This window comes from Delphinapterus leucas, chromosome 1, assembly GCF_059928025.1.
Source record: "Delphinapterus leucas isolate spDelLeu-1000000601 "Yukka" chromosome 1, BTC_Dleu_Yukka2, whole genome shotgun sequence".
Classification (NCBI taxonomy): domain Eukaryota; kingdom Metazoa; phylum Chordata; class Mammalia; order Artiodactyla; family Monodontidae; genus Delphinapterus; species Delphinapterus leucas.
The window spans coordinates 108,992,423-109,013,489 of record NC_143129.1 but is presented as its reverse complement, the minus strand read 5'-3'; the positions used below and the strand labels follow the sequence as shown (position 1 = coordinate 109,013,489).

General features: G+C 38.0%; 1 protein-coding gene across 1 annotated transcript in view; it reads right to left on the bottom strand.

Moving 5' to 3' along the window:
• The window catches only part of DIPK1A (divergent protein kinase domain 1A), a 118,742-nt gene that overhangs the window by 36,636 nt on the left and 61,039 nt on the right, over nucleotides 1–21,067 (bottom strand). The window lies entirely within an intron of this gene.

The window sequence follows — 21,067 nt, the reverse complement described above, 5'->3', positions numbered from 1 at the left end:
CTGGAACGCCAGTGGTCTGGTTTTATAAACAACTGAATTTAGGACTATGGGGAGAATTGAGCAAAATAAAGATACGTAAACAAACAACGAAAGGCTAGTTTTGCTTTTACAATCACAAGTCAGTTTCTCACACTGGCCAACAGTAGGATACTGTGAGCATGCAAAGAAAGCAGAAAGAGATGAAAGAGACGTAAATGCATCTGCAGAAGACAATGAGTGCAGAGGAAAAAGAGACTCAGGAAATACTGAATTCTGTTGGCTTTATCTGCGGTTTAGATATCGGTCTCTGTGAGGTTAACAGATGGTGAATCCCAGTACCAAAAGGCTTGAGTACAACGAACTCACAATTATATGATAGGTCTTTGAGCTTTATTATTAAAATATTTTTTAAAATGCCTTTAATGCAAGTTATTTTTGTATAGCTCTAAATGAATTCAGTAAAAAGAAAGTTCATATAGAATTCCAAATTAAATCACATAAATGACAATGGGGTTTACACAAAGGGGGTTGTTTGAAAGACATTTAAGATTACTTGGCCCTGATAAGAGGTCTAGTCATCAGAGAGAAATTGATATGTATTAGTATTATGAAGCTTAAATATGATTAAATGACATAATGCCTATAGAACATAAGCACATTGCAAGGCACATAGAAAATACTCAACAAATGGCAAAATCAATTTGCAAAGGCACTGAACAAAAAGCCAATAATGCTGTCATTATGGTTTGGCCACCACCTTCTTTTTGGGCTTGCCAAAAAGAAAACTGAATCTGAATCTGATTAAGCCTTACCAGTTTACAGGAAATACAGGAGACAGAGGAATATAAGTGACAGTTAAGTAAGTGACACTATTAGGATACAATCAGCAAACTCTAGGCTGTGGGAAGTGCTGGAGTACAAACAACCCAGTTCTTCAACAAATAAAATACAAGGGAGAAAATAGAGAGAAGATGGGAAAACCAAAGATCAAAAAATACATAAGAAATACTGCATATTAAATAATCACAACCTGTGGATCTTTCCTGAGTCCTGATTCAAATGTAAAACTGTAAAAGAAAATGACATTTATGAGACAATTGAAAACTTGAAGACTGACAGGATACCTGACGTCGTTAAGGAATTATTTTAATTTTTCTGGTGTAATAATGTAATGTTTAAAGAAAAGAGACCTTATCTTTTAGAGATAGACATCGAAATATTTATGAGTAAAATAATATCTGGTATTTGCCTCAAAATAATATGGGAAGGGAAAAGTACGTGGGGTATTATTAAAACAAACTTGGCTGTGAGTTGGTAACTGTTCAAGCTGGGTGACAGTTAACATGCCTTCTTTTGTACATGTTTTTCTCTACTTTTTTAACATTTTTTTTATGTTGTGCGATAAGGAATACTCCCACACCAAGACATCCCCTTCCCACACATTCATTCAGCAACTACTTATTGTCTACTAAGTGTCAGATGCTGCCTTAGGCACTTTTAGAACATCTCCAGTTAAAGGGACAAACAAGTTATAAACCCACCATACAAGTACTCTTAACCCAGTTAAGAGGGTTCTTTGAACAACTGTAGCATGGCATGATTTTACTTTTAGAAGTTCAATCTTTTTTTTTTTTTTTTGGCCACTAGAGAAAGATTAGTTAATAAAAGATGATGAGACAACTGTTAATCATTTGGAAATAGCATATTTAAATACCTAAAACATATCTTATATCAAAATAAATTCCACATGAGGGACTTCCCTGGTGGAGCAGTGGTTAAGAATCCACCTGCCACAACCTGCCAAGACTGAACCAGGAAGAAATAGAAAATATGAACAGACCAATCACAAGAACTGAAATTGAGACTGTGATTAAAAATCTTCGAACAAACAAAATCCAAGGACCAGATGGCTTCACAGGCGAATTCTATCAAACATTTAGAGAAGAGCTAACACCTATCCTTCTCAAACTCTTGCAAAATACAGAAGACGGAGGAACACTCCCAAACTCATTCTACCAGGCCACCATCACCCTGAAACAAAAAACAGACATGGATGTCACAAAGAAAGAAAACTACAGGCCAATATCATTGATAAGCATAGATGCAAAAATCCTCAACAAAATACTAGCAAACAGAATCCAACAGCACATTAAAAGGATCACACCCCATGATCAAGTGGGGTTTATTCCAGGAATTCAAGGATTCTTCAATATACGCAAATCAATCAACGTGATACACCGTAATAACAAACTGAAGGAGAAAAACCATATGATAATCTCAGTAGATGCAGAGAAAGCTTTTGACAAAATTCAACACCCATTTATGATAAAAACCCTGCAGAAAGTAGGCATAGAGGGAACTTTCCTCAACATAATAAAGGCCATATATGACAAACCCACAGCCAACATCGTCCTCAATGGTGAAAAACTGAAAGCATTTCCACGAAGATCAGGAACAAGACAAGGTTGCCCACTCTCACCACTCTTATTCAACATAGTTTTGGAAGTTTTAGCCACAGCAATCAGAGAAGAAAAGGAAATAAAAGGAATCCAAATCGGAAAAGAAGAGGTAAAGCTGTCACTGTTTGCAGATGACATGATACTATACATAGAGAATCCTAAAGATGCTACCAGAAAACTACTAGAGCTAATCAATAAATTTGGTAAAGTAGCAGGATACAAAATTAATGCACAGAAATCTCTTGCATTCCTATACACTAATGATGAAAAATCTGAAAGTGAAATCAAGAAAACACTCCCATTTACCATTGCAACAAAAAGAATAAAATATCTAGGAATAAACCTACCTAAGGAGACAAAAGACCTGTATGCAGAAAATTATAAGACACTGATGAAAGAAATTAAAGATACAAATAGATGGAGAGATATACCATGTTCTTGGATTGGAAGAATCAACATTGTGAAAATAACTCTACTACCCAAAGCAATCTACAGATTCAATGCAATCCCTATCAAACTACCACTGGCATTTTTCACAGAACTAGAACAAAATATTTCACAATTTGTATGGAAACACAAAAGACCCCGAATAGCCAAAGCAATCTTGAGAAGGAAAAACGGAGCTGGAGGAATCAGGCTCCTGGACTTCACTCTATACTACAAAGCTACAGTAATCAAGACAGTATGGTACTGGCACAAAAACAGAAAGATAGATCAATGGAACAGGATAGAAAGCCCAGAGATAAACCCATGCACATATGATCACCTTATCTTTGATAAAGGAGGCAGGAATGTACAGTGGAGAAAGGACAGCCTCTTCAATAAGTGGTGCTGGGAAAACTGGACAGGTACATGTAAAACTATGAGATTAGATCACTCCCTAACACCATACATAAAAATAAACTCAAAATGGATTAAAGACCTAAATGTAAGGCCAGAAACTATCAAACTGTTAGAGGAAAACATAGGCAGAACACTCTATTACATAAATCACAGCAAGATCCTTTTTGACCCACCTCCTAGAGAAATGGAAATAAAAACAAAAATAAACCAATGGGACCTAATGAAACTGCAACGCTTTTGCACAGCAAAGGAAACCATAAACAAGACCAAAAGACAACCCTCAGAATGGGAGAAAATATTTGCAAATGAAGCAACTGACAAAGGATTAATCTCCAAACTTTACAAGCAGCTCATGCAGCTCAATAACAAAAAAACAAACAATCCAATCCAAAAATGGGCAGAAGACCTAAATAGACATTTCTCCAAAGAAGATATACAGACTGCCAACAAACACATGAAAGAATGTTCAACATCATTAATCATTAGAGAAATGCAAATCAAAACTACAATGAGATATCATCTCACACCAGTCAGAATGGCCATCATCAAAAAATCTAGAAACAATAAATGCTGGAGAGGGTGTGGAGAAAAGGGAACCCTCTTGCACTGCTGGTGGGAATGTGAATTGGTACAGCCACTATGGAGAACAGTATGGAGGTTCCTTAAAAAACTACAAATAGAACTACCATACGACCCAGCAATCCCACTACTGGGCATATACCCTGAGAAAACCATAATTCAAAAAGAGTCATGTACCACAATGTTCATTGCAGCTCTATTTACAATAGCCATGAGATGGAAACAACCTAAGTGTCCGTCATCGGATGAATGGATAAAGAAGATGTGGTACATATATACAATGGAATATTACTCAGCCATAAAAAGAAACGAAATTGAGCTATTTGTAATGAGGTGGATGGACCTAGAGTCTGTCTTACAGAGTGAAGTAAGTCAGAAAGAGAAAGACAAATACCATATGCTAACATATATATATGGAATTTAAGGAAAAATATGTCATGAAGAACCTAGGGGTAAGACAGGAATAAAGACACGGACCTACTAGAGAATGGACTTGAGGATATGGGGAGGGGGAAGGGTAAGCTGTGACAAAGCGAGAGAGTGGCATGGACATATATACACTACCAAACGTAAAATAGCTAGCTAGTGGGAAGCAGCCGCATAGCACAGGGAGATCAGCTCGGTGCTTTCTGACCACCTAGAGGGGTGGGATAGGGAGGGTGGGAGGGAGGGAGACGCAAGAGGGAAGAGATATAGGAACATATGTATACGTATAACTGATTCACTTTGATATAAAGCAGAAACTAGCACACCATTGTAAAGCAACTTTACTCCAATAAAGATGTTAAAAAAAAAAAAAGAATGCGCCTGCCAATGCAGGGGACATTGGTTCGAGCCCTGGTCCGAGAAGATCCCACATGCTGCGGAGCAACTAAGCCCGTGTGCCACAAATACCGAGCCTGCGCTCTAGAGACTGCGAACCACAACTACTGAGCCCATGCACCGCAACTACTGCAACCCGCGTGCCTAGAGCCATGCTCCACAACAAAGAGAAGCCACCACAACGAGAAGCCCGCACACTGCAACAAAGAGTAGCCCCCACTCGCCGCAACCAGAGAAAGCCCATGCACAGCAACAAAGACCCAACACAGCCAATAAATAAATAAATTTATTTTAAAAAATAATAAATTCCACATGAAACTGATGGACATGTAAAATCTGAAATAATATAATACAAATGTAGGAATCAAGAAGTTACTGAATAAAATTATTGAAACCATTTTATTTTAGGAAAGCTAAAAGAAAAGCCAATTTTTTTTTTTAAACCAACTTTGTGATTTTTATTTATGGGCAACAACTATATACTCCTAGATATCACTAAACTGTGTACAATTAGAAACACAGCATTGTAGAAGAGCAGACATCAGAATTAAACAGAGCAGACTTAAGGAAATATCAATCTTCATTATTTTGTCCATTTTTCTTTACGTGCACAAAGAAGCATGAATGCAATATGAAATCTTTTAATGGCAATAAAGTTACAATCACCCACCTGCGTGACAAGTCCAACCCTATATTAACACTCAGATAGGGTTTTAAAAGAAGATTAATCTCAATTCATTCAGTAAAAAGTCAAGGAAGACCTTAAAATGCAATACAATGTAAAAGAATATTTTCTTTTTTCCTTCCTGCCTTGCTCCACAGCAGGTAGAAGTCGCAGAGCAAAGGAAACAACACAGACCTGGTGAGTAGGGTTCTCTCTTAGTGTTCAGAATTTGGTCCTGTCTTACCTTCTTCTTGACACCTACCTCAAGAAGCCTAGTAATGTCAACTACCCTCTGGACTCTCCATCAATGATTTCTATTAGCTTTCAAATGCATATTGAGCTTAATAGATGCCAGCAGCTAAGACTTGTGTATTTCTCCCTCCTGCAGAGGCAGTTTAATAAAACTTGGAATCATTTTGCTTTTCTCTCAAATAGCTACGTTAAATTTTTTCCCTGGCATATGTTTAAATGGAAAAACACCCTGTAAACTGGCTTGCCCGTTGAGTGTTCATCATGATACAGAATGTCAAAAATTTTGGAGAGGAAGTTGGATTAATGATGTTCCCAGCAGGGCACTGGGCATCACCTGTTGTACATATAATGACAAAAGGAGTGAAACACGTTTTTATTCCAGCATGCCACGGAACTTACCATGATTTGAGAGTAACACAAAATAGTATAAGGACCTTCATGTGTTCTTTTTTTTTTTTTTAACATCTTTATTGGAGTATAATTGCTTTACAATGTTGTGTTAGTTTCTGTTGTATAACAAAGTGAATCAGCTATACTTATACATATATCCCCCATATGCCCTCCCTTTTGCATCTCCCTCCCACCCGCCCTATCCCACCCCTCTCGGTGGTCACAAAGCACGGAGCTGATCTCCCTGTGCTATGCAGCTGCTTCCCACTAGCTAGCTATTTTACATTTGGTAGTGTGTATATGTCAATGCTACTCTCTCACTTCGTCCCAGCTTACCCTTCCCCCTCCCCGTGTCCTCAAGTCTATTCTCTACGTCTGTGTCTTCCTGCCTGCCCCTAGGCTCACCAGAACCATTTTTCTTTTTAGATTCCATATATATGTGTTAGCATACGGTATTTGTTTTTCTCTTTCCAACGTACTTCACTCTGTATGACAGACTCTAGGTCCATCCACCTCACTACAAATAACTCAATTTCGTTTCTTTTTATGGCTGAATAATATTCAATTGTATGTTTGTGCCACATCTTCTTTATCCATTCATCTGTTGATGGACCCTTAGGTTGCTTCCATGTCCTGGCTGTTGTAAATAGTGCTGCAGTGAACATTGTGGCATGTGACTTTTTGAATTATGGTTTTCTCAGGGTATATGCCCAGTAGTGGGATTGCTGGGTCGTATGGTAGTTCTATTTGTAGTTTTTTAAGGAACCTCCATACTGTTCTCCATAGTGGCTGTATCAATTTACATTCACCAACAGTGAAAGAGGGTTCTCTTTTCTCCACACCCTCTCAAGCATTTACTGTTTGTAGATTTTTTGATGATGGCCATTATGAGGTGATACCTCACTGTAGTTTTGATTTGCATTTCTCTAATGATTAGTGATGTGGAGCATCCTTTCATGTGTTTGTTGGCAATCTGTATATCTTCTTTGGAGAAATGTCTATTTAGGTCTTCTGTCCATTTTTGGATTGGGTTATTTGTTTTTTTGATATTGAGTTGCATGAGTTGCTTGTATATTTTGGAGATTAATCCTGTCAGTTGCTTCATTTGCAAATATTTTCTCCCATTATGAGGGTTGTCTTTTCGTCTTGTTTATGGTTTCCTTTGCTGTGCAAAAGCTTTTAAGTTTCATTAGGTCCCATTGGTTTATTTTTGTTTTTATTTCCATTTCTCTAGGAGGTGGGTCAAAAAGGATCTTGCTGTGATTTACGTCATAGAGTGTTCTGCCTATGTTTTCCTCTAACAGTTTGATAGTTTCTGGCCTTACATTTAGGTCTTTAATCCAGAGTTTATTTTTGTGTATGGTGTTAGCAAGTGTTTTAATTTCATTCTTTTACATGTACCTGTCCAGTTTTCCCAGCACCACTTATTGAAGAGGATCTCTTTTCTCCACTATATATTCTTGCCTCCTTTATCAAAGATAAGGTGACCATATGTGCATGGGTTTATCTCTGGCTTTCTATCCTGTTCCATTGATCTATCTTTCTGTTTTTGTGCCAGTACCATACTGTCTTGATTACTGTAGCTTTGTAGTATAGAGTGAAGTCCAGGAGCCTGATTCCTCCAGCTCCGTTTTTCTTTCTCAAGATTGCTTTCACTATTCAGGATCTTTTGTGTTTCCATATAAATTGTGAAATTTTTTGTTTCAGTTTTGTGAAAAATGCATTGGTAGTTTGATAGGGATTGCATTGAATCTGTAGATTGCTTTGGGTAGTCATTTTCACCATGTTGATACTTCCAATCCAAGAACATGGTATATCTTTCCATCAGTTTGTATCATCTTTAATTTCTTTCATCGGTGTCTTATAATTTTCTGCATACAGGTCTTTTGTCTCCTTAGGTAGGTTTATTCCTAGGTATTTTATTCTTTTTGTTGCGCTGGTAAATGGGAGTGTTTCCTTAATTTCTCTTTCAGATCTTTCATCATTAGTGTAGAGGAATGCAAGAGATTTCTGTACATTAATTTTGTATCCTGCTACTCTACCAAATTCATTGATTAGCTGTAGTTTTCTGGTAGCATCTTTAGGATTCCCTATGTATAGTATCATGTCATCTGCAAACAGTGACAGTTTTACTTCTTCTTTTCTGATTTGAATTCCTTTTATTTCTTTTTCTTCTCTGACTGCTGTGGCTAAAACTTCCAAAATTATGCTGACTAATAGTGGTGAGAGTGGGCAACCTTGTCTTGCTCCTGATCTTAGAGGAAATGGTTTCAGTTTTTCACCATTGAGAATGATGTTGGCTGTGGGTTTGTCATATATGGCCTTTATTATGTTGAGGTAGGTTCCGTCTATGCCTACTTTCTGCAGAGTTTTTATCATACATGGGTGTTGAATTTTGTCGAAAGCCTTTTCTGCATCTACTGAGATTATCATATGGTTTTTCTCCTTCGATTTGTTAATATGGTGTATCGTATTGATTGATTTGCGTATATATTCATGTGTTCTTTAATTTCTGCAGATCCTGCTGCTTCACATTTTAAAATAAAGATTTAAAAAAATAGCCATAAATGACATCTGTAGCTATTAATTAATTTTATTTCCCTGTGTGGCACTCACTAAAATGTTCCCAGTGGTCTGTTCCATACCAATTACCTAGACAATCTAGACTTTGATTAAGAAATGAAGTTACTGTTTCTGACCTTTTTATTTTTGCTGAACTATCCAAAATATGGCCCAGCAGATTTTCTGTTCTGCTGATTTTGTGCCTAGCTACTAGTGGTACATTGCTTTATTCCAAATTATGCTCCTGAAAGTCACGATAAGAACTTTAGTAAATACACTACAGCAGTGATTCTCAACTGGAGTCAATTTTCCCCCCAGGGGATACCTGGCAATGTCTGGAACTGGGGAGTGCTACTGGAATCTTGTGGGTAGAGGCCAGAGATGCTGTTAAACATCCTTCAATGCACAGAAGTGCCCTTCACAACTAAGAATTATCTGCCCAAATGTCAATAGTGCTAAGGCTGAGAAAACTTGTATTATGGTTACACAGTAAAATGAAAACAAAAATTAAGCAGCTGAAAGAATCAAATTTGTATGACACTATCATTTTATTTTAGTCTTTAAGGCATAAACTACTACTAATTAGAAAAATATAACATCTGGAAATAAGTAATTCTTTATGACTAAATGATTGGCAATATCTTATTATAAATAAAGAAAAATCACTGGAGATGGAAAATATATAAATGAGGAAATAAACTTTTCTACCATTTCTACTGTAAAGAATAGTGATACTTTTTCTTCTTTTTTTATATTGTTTGATCTCACTGTGATAACTTTATTTCAAAACAAATCTGAAAATCTATGATCTTATTCAAATGATTTTACATTAAGTTTTAAAAATAGGCATAAAGAAGCAACACCTCAAAATTTAGCCATGTAAGACTACTTCTATGTTACTTATCAATTTTTCACTTTCAACATCTTTTACAAACATATAAAGCACGAAGTCCCATCTGCTCTACCTCTAAATACTTCCTACACAGACGTTCTTAATTTTGAAAAGTAAGGAAGAAAAATAGGTATCATGTCTTACTTAATATGTTTAGTGGACTTGAACACTCAGAAAACCTAACAAATTGATAAGGCTATTCCTTGCAAAAACTCAAATACAATGATTTCATCATTTCATAGAAAAAGCTGAGAGACATATTTGCCCTTTTTCTTTTGTGATAACACTGGTTTATAAGATTTATGTAAGTTTCATGTGTACAACATATTTTCATTCAAGTTTTTCAATTACCAGTTACTCTGAAATAAACTTCAAAAATCTTTTTTTTCCTTATTGTTATATTGACAACATTGTAGCTAGCTTTTACTGCTAAATATTTAGGAGTAATCTGGCTGAAAAAAACTGAAGTTAAAATTATTGACACATATCCCCAAATATAACTTTTACCCTTTTCTTTAAATAAACTCTAGAGATTTATAGTAATAATACTTTTGAAAAATATGCTAGCTGTAAAAAAACAGAAATATAAAGAAAGCACTTAATAAGGTAAATACTTTATACCACAACACATACAGATAAACTTTGTTTGGAATGGATCCTATACCTTTTTTTTTTAACATCTTTATTGGAGTATAATTGCTCTACAGTGGTGTGTTAGTTTCTGCTTTATAACAAAGTGTATCAGCCAGACATATACATATATCCCTATATCTCCTCCCTCTTGCGTCACCCTCCCACCCTCCCTATCCCACCCCTCTAGGTGCTCACAAAGCACCGAGCTGATCTCCCTGTGCTATGCAGCTGCTTCCCACTAGCTAGCTATTTTACATTTGGTAGTGTATATATATGTCCATGCCACTCTCTCACTTCATCTCAGCTTCCCCTTCCCCTTCCCCATGTCCTCAAGTCCATTCTCTATGTCTGTGTCTTTATTCCTTTCCTGCCCCTAGGTTCTTCAGAACTTTTTTTTTTTTTTTTTTAGATTCCATATATATGTGTTAGCATACGGTATTTGGTTTTCTCTTTCTAACTTACTTCACTCTGTATGACAGGCCCTAGGTCCATCCACCTCACTACAAATAACTCAATTTCGTTTATTTTTTGGCTGCGTTGGGTCTTTGTTGCTGCACCTGGGCTTTCTCTAGTTGTGGCGAGCAGGCTTCTCATTGCAGTGGCTTCTCTTGTTGCGGAGCATGGGCCCTAGGCACGCGAGCTTCAGTAGTTGTGGCTCACGGGCTCAGTAGTTGTGGTGCATGGGCTTAGTTGCTCTGCAGCATGTGGGATCTTCCCGGACCAGGGATCAAACCCATGTCCCCTGAACTGGCAGGTGGATTCTTTTTTTTAAATAAATGGCGCACAGGCTTCAGTAGTTGTGGCTCACGGGCTCAGTAGTTGTGGTGCATGGGCTTAGTTGCTCCGCGGCACGTGGGATATTCCCGGACCAGGGATCGAACCCATGTCCCCTGCACTGGCAGGCAAATTCCCAACCACTGCATCACCAGGGAAGTCCCGGCAGGCGGATTCTTAACCACTGTGCCACCAGGGAAGTCCCTCCTGTACCTTTATTAAAGGGTGTTTCGGGCTCCCCTGGTGGCGCAGTGGTTGAGAGTCCGCCTGCCGTTGCAGGGGACAGGGGTTCGTGCCCCGGTCCAGGAAGATCCCACGTGCCGCGGAGCGGCTGGGCCCGTGAGCCATGGCCACTGAGCCTGCGCGTCCGGAGCCTGTGCTCCGCAACGGGAGAGGCCACAGCAGTGAGAGGCCTGCGTATCACAAAAAAAACCCCAAAAAAACCAAAACATACCTCTAGGATCTAGAAGTCTCCTGACTGCTTTTCAAAAACTTTTTTTTTTTAAACTGGAAAATATATCATTCATATAGAATTGTTTAAAATACATAAGTATAACTTAAATTATAAATACCCATATAACTACCACCTGGGTTAAGAAACAGTTTCTCTAGTGCCTTCACTGACCCCCATGTGACCTCTCCAGTAAGCGTTAATTAACATGCTCCTGACTTCAATGATAATCATATATGTGCTTTCCTATGTAATTTAACCATTGATCATGTATCCCTAAAACACAGAATTTGATGTTAATTTCTCTTGAACTTTACAGAAATAGAAGCATATACCATATATTCTATTGTGACTTGCACCTTTCTCTGATGCATACAGCCATAATTTGTTCATTTTCTTTGCTGCAGAGTATTCCACTGTTTGATTATTTTTTTAAGTGAGAAATTTACTTTGTCTTATCACAATCAATACATAAAATTTTAAATGTATACATTTCTCTTCAAGCTCCGTTGGAAAAAAAACCACATAGTATGGAGATGCATTCTATGCTTGGCTCCATGCACTCTGTGGGTCTCATATATGTCATCCAATGTTCCTAGAAATCATGGATTCAGAAGGTTTGCGAGAGACAACGAAAACGAATCGTTCAACCATACACTGATGTGGTATGAGGCTGATGTGAACAGTTTTGTCCTAAGTCAGCTGTGCCAGGAGGAAGTCTAAAGGCATTACATGGGGAGTGTCACAGAACTGCCTGGGGGTGGGTGCGACTTTAGTTATCAGTCAATGAGGGAATGACTTTTTGTCGCTAAAAGTTGAAGACTATAATCCTTTGTTTTGCTGCTGCTGCTTTAGAGACCACAAGCCAGGCTCATGTTTAAAAGAGCTGTAAGGCCAGGAAAATAGAGCAAAGCCATGCCCAGGATTAAAAAAGCAGGCACACAGAGGGCTTTTAATGAACAAGTAGACAGCCGGCATTTCATAGAGCACATGGGAGGGAGGTGCAGCCCCCATCAGCACTCTACATAAAAGGAATATTAGCATTTGCAAGAGCAAATGAACTCAGTCATGGAGTTCTTCAACATCCCAGTGCAGAAAGACAGGGGTTAAGAAAGCTAAGTGTTCCAATTTTCCATTGTTGTATAATAAACTATCCCAAAACTCAGTGGTTTACAAAAATAATTTGTCTCTCATGGTTCCGAGTTGATTGGACTCAGCTGGTCACTTCTCTCCAGTTTTTCATGCATTCGTGATTAGGGCTGAAGACATGTGACAAAGGACTGACTGGGCTGGACTGTCAGTCCAGGGGGTGGACTGGACGGGGGGGTGGCTGTTTCACTCACAAGTCCAGCTAGCTCCATGTGGCCTAGCTGGCCTTTTTCTGGGCATGGTGCTCAGGGTAGTCAGGCTTCTTACATGATGGCTGACTTACTCCAGGGCACGTGTTCACAGAGACCAAGGCAGAAAAGCTGCATCATTTCTGCCCCACTCTCTTGGTTACACAGGGCCAGATCAGATGGAATGGAGGGGGTACTCCATAAGGGCTTGCATACCAGGAAGCATGGCTACTGAGGGGTCATCTTTGGAGAGTAGCTACCACTCCCAGATAGGATCAACAAAGCAGGGTCTATGGGAGAAGAGAAAAACAATGTGGAGGTCCTACCCAGAACAGAGACAATTTTCTTGGCCGTTCAGATTAAGGGTTCTCCCTTCCTCCTTAGTGGGACAGAACTGGAAATTGCAATTAAAATCCATTAATAGTATTTGTAGTTGTATGTATTTGTGTTTAAGTTACTGAATACAGTTTTCATTCCATATCATGAGCTCAGTAACTGTCAACAAATCTTTTAGCTTATGTACACAAAGTTCCAAGTTAAAGAACTACTTAAGATATGGTTATACATAAGTTTCCAAATAGAATTCACATTACCTTAGTATTTCAGTTAAGATTTGGGCACCCAGAATGGGCAAATCACGTGTCCATTTCCCCTTTTTAGTGCATCTGAGGCACCATACTGGGTCTAGAACTTACTACACATAAAATATCCACATGCAAATCTCACATGGGAATCCTAGTGGGCACTTAAATTCACTAACAATTCACTTACTAAAAATAAAGTTTAGCTATGTTTTACCTAAACTCGGAGATTGAACAGCATGGTCCCTTTAAACTTCAGATTCTGAAGTACATTTTAGGGCAAAATTTATTTGGAATAGTTACCTCTACGGTTGTACAACCTGATTGATTTAACAATTTTCAACAGAGTTTGGAATCTTGGAGTATCCAGAGGCTGATTATAATTTAGATGAAACTTGATTATTGTAAAGGGTTTTTAAAAGGAAATTAATGTTAGTTAATATTCTGTGAGATTGATGAAGAAGGAAGCTGGGTTCTGAAGCTTCCTTTCCCAGGATTCATTTATGTGACTTCCAGACACAGTAGCAATTAAATACTGAAACCTCACCTCTCTCTGATACATGAGAAAAGCAGATGTGTGTGTTCAAATACTGGGGTGGCCAGAGCAGGGCTGCGGGAGGTGGTTCACCTCTGTGCGACAGCATTCTGTCGCTGCTCAGGGAATGCGGTCAGAAAGGAGCTACGGTTCCTCTGACCCGAGAGGCGTGTGGAGGTTCTATTCCCGTTGGTTGGTACCCTGCACAGGTTTTCAGAAGCCCTAGAGCGGAAATTTAATTTAAAAACATAACAGGTTGGGGTGGTGGCGCAGGGGTTAAGAATCCGCCTGCCAATGCAGGGAACACGGGTTCAAGCCCTGGTCCAGGAAGATCGCACATGCCGCGGAGGAACTCAGCCCCGTGCGCCACAGCTACTGAGCCTGCGCTCTAGAGCCCGTGAGCCACAACTACTGAAGGCCGTGCACCGAGAGCCCGTGCTACGTAACGAAGAGTAGCCCCCGCTCACCGCAACTGGAGAAAGCCCGCGCGCAGCAACAAATACCCAACACAGCCATAAATAAATTAAGAAATATATATATAACAGTGCCTATCTAGTCCATTCTAATCAGACATCTCTGAAGGTAAGCTCCTCATTTGTAAAGCAATTAAAACAGAAGTGACATGTTAAATGGTAACTACATCAGAGTTAGAAGAGTCCTCAGAGGACCCAGATTCTATTATCTTTTTTCTCATCAAAGTACTTTCATACCAGAAAACAGTACATGCCCAGTATAGAAAAAATGGACAATAAAGAATTATGTAATTCCAGTTATAAGACAAATAAGTCCTGGGGTGTAATGTACAGCACGGTGACTGTAGTTAACAATACTGTATTGTGTATTTGAAAGTTGCTAAGAGAGTAGATCTTAAGTATTCTCATCACAAGAAAAAAAACTGTAACTATGTGAGGAGATGGATGTTAACTAAACTAATTGTGGTGATCTTTTGCAGTATATACACACATATCAAATCACTCTGTTGTATACCCAAAGCTAATACAATGTTATATGTTAATTATATCTCAATAAAAAAACAAAGCAAAAAATAATTATGTAAAAAAGAAGGTAAATGATCGAGTTTTGGTGTATTTCTTTTGTAGCTGTTATATAAGGTACATATATAACATACATTAAGAAAAATAAAATTGCGGTCTTACGATAAATGTCATTTATTACTTTTTTCCACTTAACATACCATTAAACACATTCTTAGGCCATTACATAGTCTTGATATTTAAAAAAATATGATATTTAAATGAATGCATAACATTTTGCAGTATGGGTATACCATAATTTATTTAATCCTATTTCTATTGTTGGACATTTTTATTATTTCCAATATTGTGATCTATTAATAGTAACAACAATATTATTAATGAGAGCCAATATTTATTAGTGTTACCCTGTACCAGGAACTGTTATCTTCATAAAAGTCTGCTCTGGGGTAGTAAATTGGTCAGGGGTAAGAAAACTGTTTACCATGAGCCAAATCCAGTCTGCTACATGGTTTTGTAATTTTATTGGAACACATCCACCCCATTCGCTGATTTACTGTCTAAGGCTGCTTTAATGCTATAATGGCAGAGTTGAGTGGTTGCAACAGAGACCGTATGGCCAGCAAAGCGCCAAATATTTACTATCTGGCTCTTTAGAGAAATAGTTTGTCAACGTTTGGATTGTAAATATTCATTCCTTCCCCCTTCCCCGCTTTCCCGGCCTCTTTGATGTTGGGCTTGGCCATGTGACTTGCTTTGGCCAATGTTTGTTAGTAGATGTGATGCAAAGACAAGTGTACAATTGGACTTGCCTTCTTACACTTCAGGCACTGACAGGAGAAGAAGAGGTCCCTGGTAGTCCATTCATCCCAGGACAGTAAGTGACACTGTAGCCCACCTGAACCAAACCCATAGCCGGGAGCCAATCCCAGCCTAGAAAAGTTGAACTCCAGCTGACCTGTTGATGTATGAGTGAGAAATTAATGGTCCTTGTGTGTCACCGAGTTTTGGGGACAATTTGTTATGCAGCATTGTTGTTGTAGCTAAGTGATACTGGACCCCTCCTTATGCTTAAATCTCCTTATTAGAACTCTATGAGTGGGGACTATTCTTCATTTTACAGATGGAGAAACTGAGAAACATATTCAGGTTAAAGCAAGGCTATACTAGTAGTAAATAGGAGAACCAGGATTTGAATTGAGGCCACATGGCTTCAGAGTCCATATTCGCTCTACTCTATTGCCTACTGTATCAAATACATAAGTATTTGCTTGAGTATTTGATTATTTCTTCAGGAGAGATTTCAGCAAGAAAATTTCTAGGTCAAAGGGTAACTAGTTTTAAAAGGTTAATGATACATATTGTTACATACTTTCCAAAAAGCTTACAACAATTAACATTCACTGGTTTTTCAAATGCACTTTTTTCACCTTCACCAGCATCCAATTCTATAGGCAGTTACATTTTTAGTTTCATTTACAGTTACAGTTTTAAGACAGTGGCCTTGAATTTTTTTAATATGCTGAATCTTTTTCTTTTTAATTTTTTTTTTAAATTGAATAGTTGATACTCTGAATCTTTAGCACTAGATCTGACAAAAGCCTAGGTATACAAGAACCAGTGGGGCACTGAATAGAGCTACTGTGGTTGACTACTTCAGGCCTGACCTAAGTACATTATCCTAAAGAATTATTAGAAGCACAGAGAAATCTAAGATGGGCCTTCAGGTTATGTCAGTCCAAGGAATGAGAAATACAGCCTTCCACTGCTCAAATCAGTCTCTCAGAGAACAGAGAGGTCACAGAAGCATTCTTTCTTGGAGTGAACATCACCAACACCTAACGACCCTCTTTTCAGTTGAATAGTAAAATAGTTGATAGTTGTAGCAGTTTAAAAATTAAGTATTATTTTAGAATAGACTAAAAATCTGTTTGGAATGATAATCTTATTTCAAAAATATTACAAATCATGCAAACCAGATGGCCATCTCTAATTTTGGAATTTCTCAGACAAGTGTTAATCTAAATTGCCTTCCCATTTCTCTCCTAAATTCCAAAGAAAGCAAAAAACAAAACAAAATGAAACCTACAGAAAATGCTTCCGAGACAGACGACAGCTATTTTGATCACAGCAATTTTTACAACAGAAGAAAAGGAGCTCACTTATAAAGAAAATGCACTGAGACAGGTTTCTAAATGAAAATGTTTCTGCCTGCGTTGTAAATAGTACTGCACCTACTTGAGGCACGGGTTGTTTTGTTTTGTTTTTTAAGCTAAGAGTAACTAGCACATATTAAAATATTGACAGGAAATCAGCAGAAAGAGTCTGAAGAGAGTAGGGTGTTGGCAGATTAACAGCACAAGGTTTCTGAGAGGTCAGAAGGGAGGGGACCCAGAGCAGAGATGAAGAGACAGCAACTCCACTGTGCCCAGAGGCAAGAGGGAAAGGAGGGTGCACGTGTGCGTGTATATCTGAGTGGGGAGGTTGCGTAGTTTCCATCAGATGACTTCTGTTTTCTCTGTCTTTGAGAATAAAGGGAGAGAGAAACCTAAAACAGAAAAATTACTGTAACCTAGATTCATTTTTCCAACTAATTTGAAGTTATAAAACATTTCAAACATACAGATAAAATGTCTGTATAGAAAAATAGAAGGGGGGAGGGATAAATTGGGAGATTGGGATTGACATATACACACTATTATATATAAAATAGATAACTAATAAGGACCTACTGAATAGCACAGGGTACTCTACTCAATACTCTAAAATGACCTATATGGGAAAAGAATCTAAAAAAGAGTAGATATATGTATATGCTTAACTGATTCACTTTGTTGTACACCTGAAACTAACACAACATTGTAAATCAACTATACTCTAATAAGAAATTAAAAAAAAAGAAAAATAGAGAAAATAACATAAAAGGTAGCTCTGTACCCACCACTAAATGTAAATAGATGTCAACAGTTTGCCATATTAATTTAAAACTCTTTTCTAAGAAGAAATACAATGTTACAACCAGATCTCAACCCTCTCCCCTTATATTCCTCATCTTTCCTTTCATCCTCAGAGGAAATCATTATCTGGATATTGGTGTCTATCTTTCCCATATATATTTTTGTATTTTTACTACATAAATTACCAAGTTATATACAATACATGGTGCTATATGCTTTGTGCTGTGAAGCACAAAGATACAATAAAAGCTGCATACCAAAGTGAGGTGCCCAAGAAAACGCACACATTAAAAGTCAAAAGGGCCAGGGCTGGTTCCCTGACTACACCCCCAGTCAGATGGGGATATTAGAGAGGGAGGACTTGCAAGAGGTTTTCTTGGAGAGATGTGTTGTTATCCTATAAATATTCTTGAAAGGAAGGGTAGGGTTGATCCTTCCTCGCCCCAAGCCTAGAGAGAGGGGCTTCCACAGGACAACTCACTAGCTCAAAGCATATACCGAGGAGTTGGACTGGACTCCACTGTAAGCCTGACGTATTCCCAAATGAAAATGTTCCCATTATTTGTTTGAGGAGACAGTGCAGAGAGAGACCCACCAGCTTTCAGCAAGCAAACTGAGCACCCCAAAAGGTAGAACAGGACAATCTCTTTACATCTGCTTTTCAACAACAACATTCATTTAAAATGACCTGACTACTAGAGTTTAGGGAAAAAAATAAGGATGGGTCAATTACTTTAGGTGGAACTTCATTTACAAAAAATAAGAATTAATGAGTACGTTATTTTCAGGGCTTATAAATCGTTCACCTTAGCAAAGCATTCCCTTTATACAGTCTATGTAACTAAAACAGGAGTCTTTGCCTTCTTTGTACCAAGTAAATCATGAGAGGTCAGGCAGGCCAAACAGTTAAGAGATGGGCAGGACTCTTCAACATGAATAAGAACCAAAGGCAAGCTCCTTTTTATTCAGAGTTCTTGTTGATTCAGAGTAAGTACATTCTCAGTTTAATCAAACATTCTTTTTCCAACACGTGGGTGTTTGAAAAATTGTATCAGTACTTTGCTTTTAAAATTCTCACCTAACCACAAATCCTCCATGCCACAAAGAAATTTAAAGCGTTCTTATTTATTCATCATAAAAGTTATAATTCAATGTTTCTCAAAGTACAATCCATTGTTCTTTCTTTCTTTTTTTTTTTTTGTGGTACGCGGGCCTCTCACTGTTGTGGCCTCTCCCGTTGCGGAGCACAGGCTCCAGACGCACAGGCTCAGCGGCCATGGCTCACAGGCCTAGCCACTCCGTGGCATGTGGGATCTTCCCGGACCGGGGCACAAACCCGTGTCCCCTGCATCGGCAGGCGGACTCTCAACCACTGCACCACCAGGGAAGCCCCCATTGTTCTTTTGAATCAAAGTCTGCTAATACAATTTTTTTAAATGCAGGTTGTTAGGACCTACCCCCAGATCTACTGAATCAGAATCCTTACAGATGAAGCTTGGGAACATGCATTTTAAAAGTTCCCCAAATTATTCATATTAAATCTGGGGGGAAAGAGTTATAGATACAAGCTAAATAAATTAAAAACCTCTCAGGAAACCCCTGTCTAGTTTACTAAAACGAGATTATATTGAACAACTACTTAACTGGCAATAGTGCCAGAAGGAGAATGCATCATTCAAGATCCCTTCCATTCCCAGATTTCAATAAACAATAAATGACTTATTATAAGTAATAATAATTATTGTTAATAAAAGAAATATGCTATAGCTCTTAAAAATTGAACCAATAATTTAGTTATTTAAAATTGGATTTCCTTTTTTTTTTTTTTGCTTTTTATTCTGAGATAACTGTGGAATCATACGAATTTCTAAGAAATAATACAGGAGGGACTTCCCTGGCAGACCAGTGGTTAAGACTTCGCCTTCCAATGCAGGGGGTGCGGGTTTGATCCCCGGTCAGGGAGCTAAGATCCCACACGCCTCGCAGCCAAAAAAACAAAACATAAAACAGAAGCAATACTGTAACAAATTCAATAAAGACTTAAAAAAAGGGACTTCCCTGGTGGTGCAGTGGTTAAGAATCTGCCTGCCAATGCAGGGGGCACAGGTTCGAGCCCTGGTCCGGGAAGATCCCACATGCTGCGGAGCAACTAAGCCTGTGCGCCACTACTACTGAGCCCACACACCACAACAGAGTAGCCCCTGCTCGCCGCAACTAGAGAAAGCCCAGGTGAAGCAATGAAGACCCAACGCAGCCAAAAAAAGACTTAAAATGGTCCACATCAAAAAAGTCTTAAAAAAAAAAAGAAGAAATAATACAGAGATCCTTTTGCCCATTTTTCCCAATGGTAACATTTTACAAAATTACAATATCACAACCATGATAATGATATAATCTACTGATTTTTATTTAGATTTGCTGTTTTACTTGTACTCATTTGTGTGTGTGTGTGAATGTATTTAGTTCTATACAGTTTTATGTGGTAGCTTTGTGTATCCACTACTACAGTCAAGTACACACCAGTTTCATCACTGCAAAGATCTCCATGTTGCCCTTTTATAACCACATCTATCTCCATCCCCTCCTCTGATTCCTTGGCAGCCACGTAGTATGTACGTATCACTGTTTCTCTAATCATTCAACTAATGAAGGATATCTGGATTGATTCCAGCTTTAGAGTATTATAAATAAAGCTGCTGTAGCATTCATTTACAGGTTTTTGTTTGAAAACAAGTTTTCATTTCTCTGGAATAAATGCTCCAAAATGTAACTGATGGATTTTATGGCAGTTATACATGTTTAATTTTTAACGAAACTGCCAACCTATTTTCCAGAGCAGCTATACCCTTGTATATTCCCACCGGCAATGTATGAGGATCCATTTTCTCTGTATTCTCACCAACATTTGGTGTTGTCACTGATTTCAATTTGTTTTCATGACACCATTGCACATTTTAATAATGAGGAATGATATGTATCAACATAAAAATACTTATTAGAAAGAGCAATGGATTTAGGATGAAAATGTTTAGGTTCCTGCCCCATTCCCAGCAGTTACATGGACAAACTTTAACTTAAAACTCTTAAGTTGTGATAGGTTCATGGATGTTAGTTTTTTAAATTATGATTCAAAACTTACAAATGGGATATATATATCACATATATGTATATATATATAACATATATTTATATATACGTCAAACATTCATGGAATTTTGAAAATAATATACCTCTCATTATAGCTTAGAATTCCTTTTGTTCTAACGGGAAAAAGGCAGAGAACAAAGTTTTCTATGAAAATATAGATGTAATTTTCAAAATACTGTAGGGTATTAGATACCTGTAAAAATGTTTCACCTGCT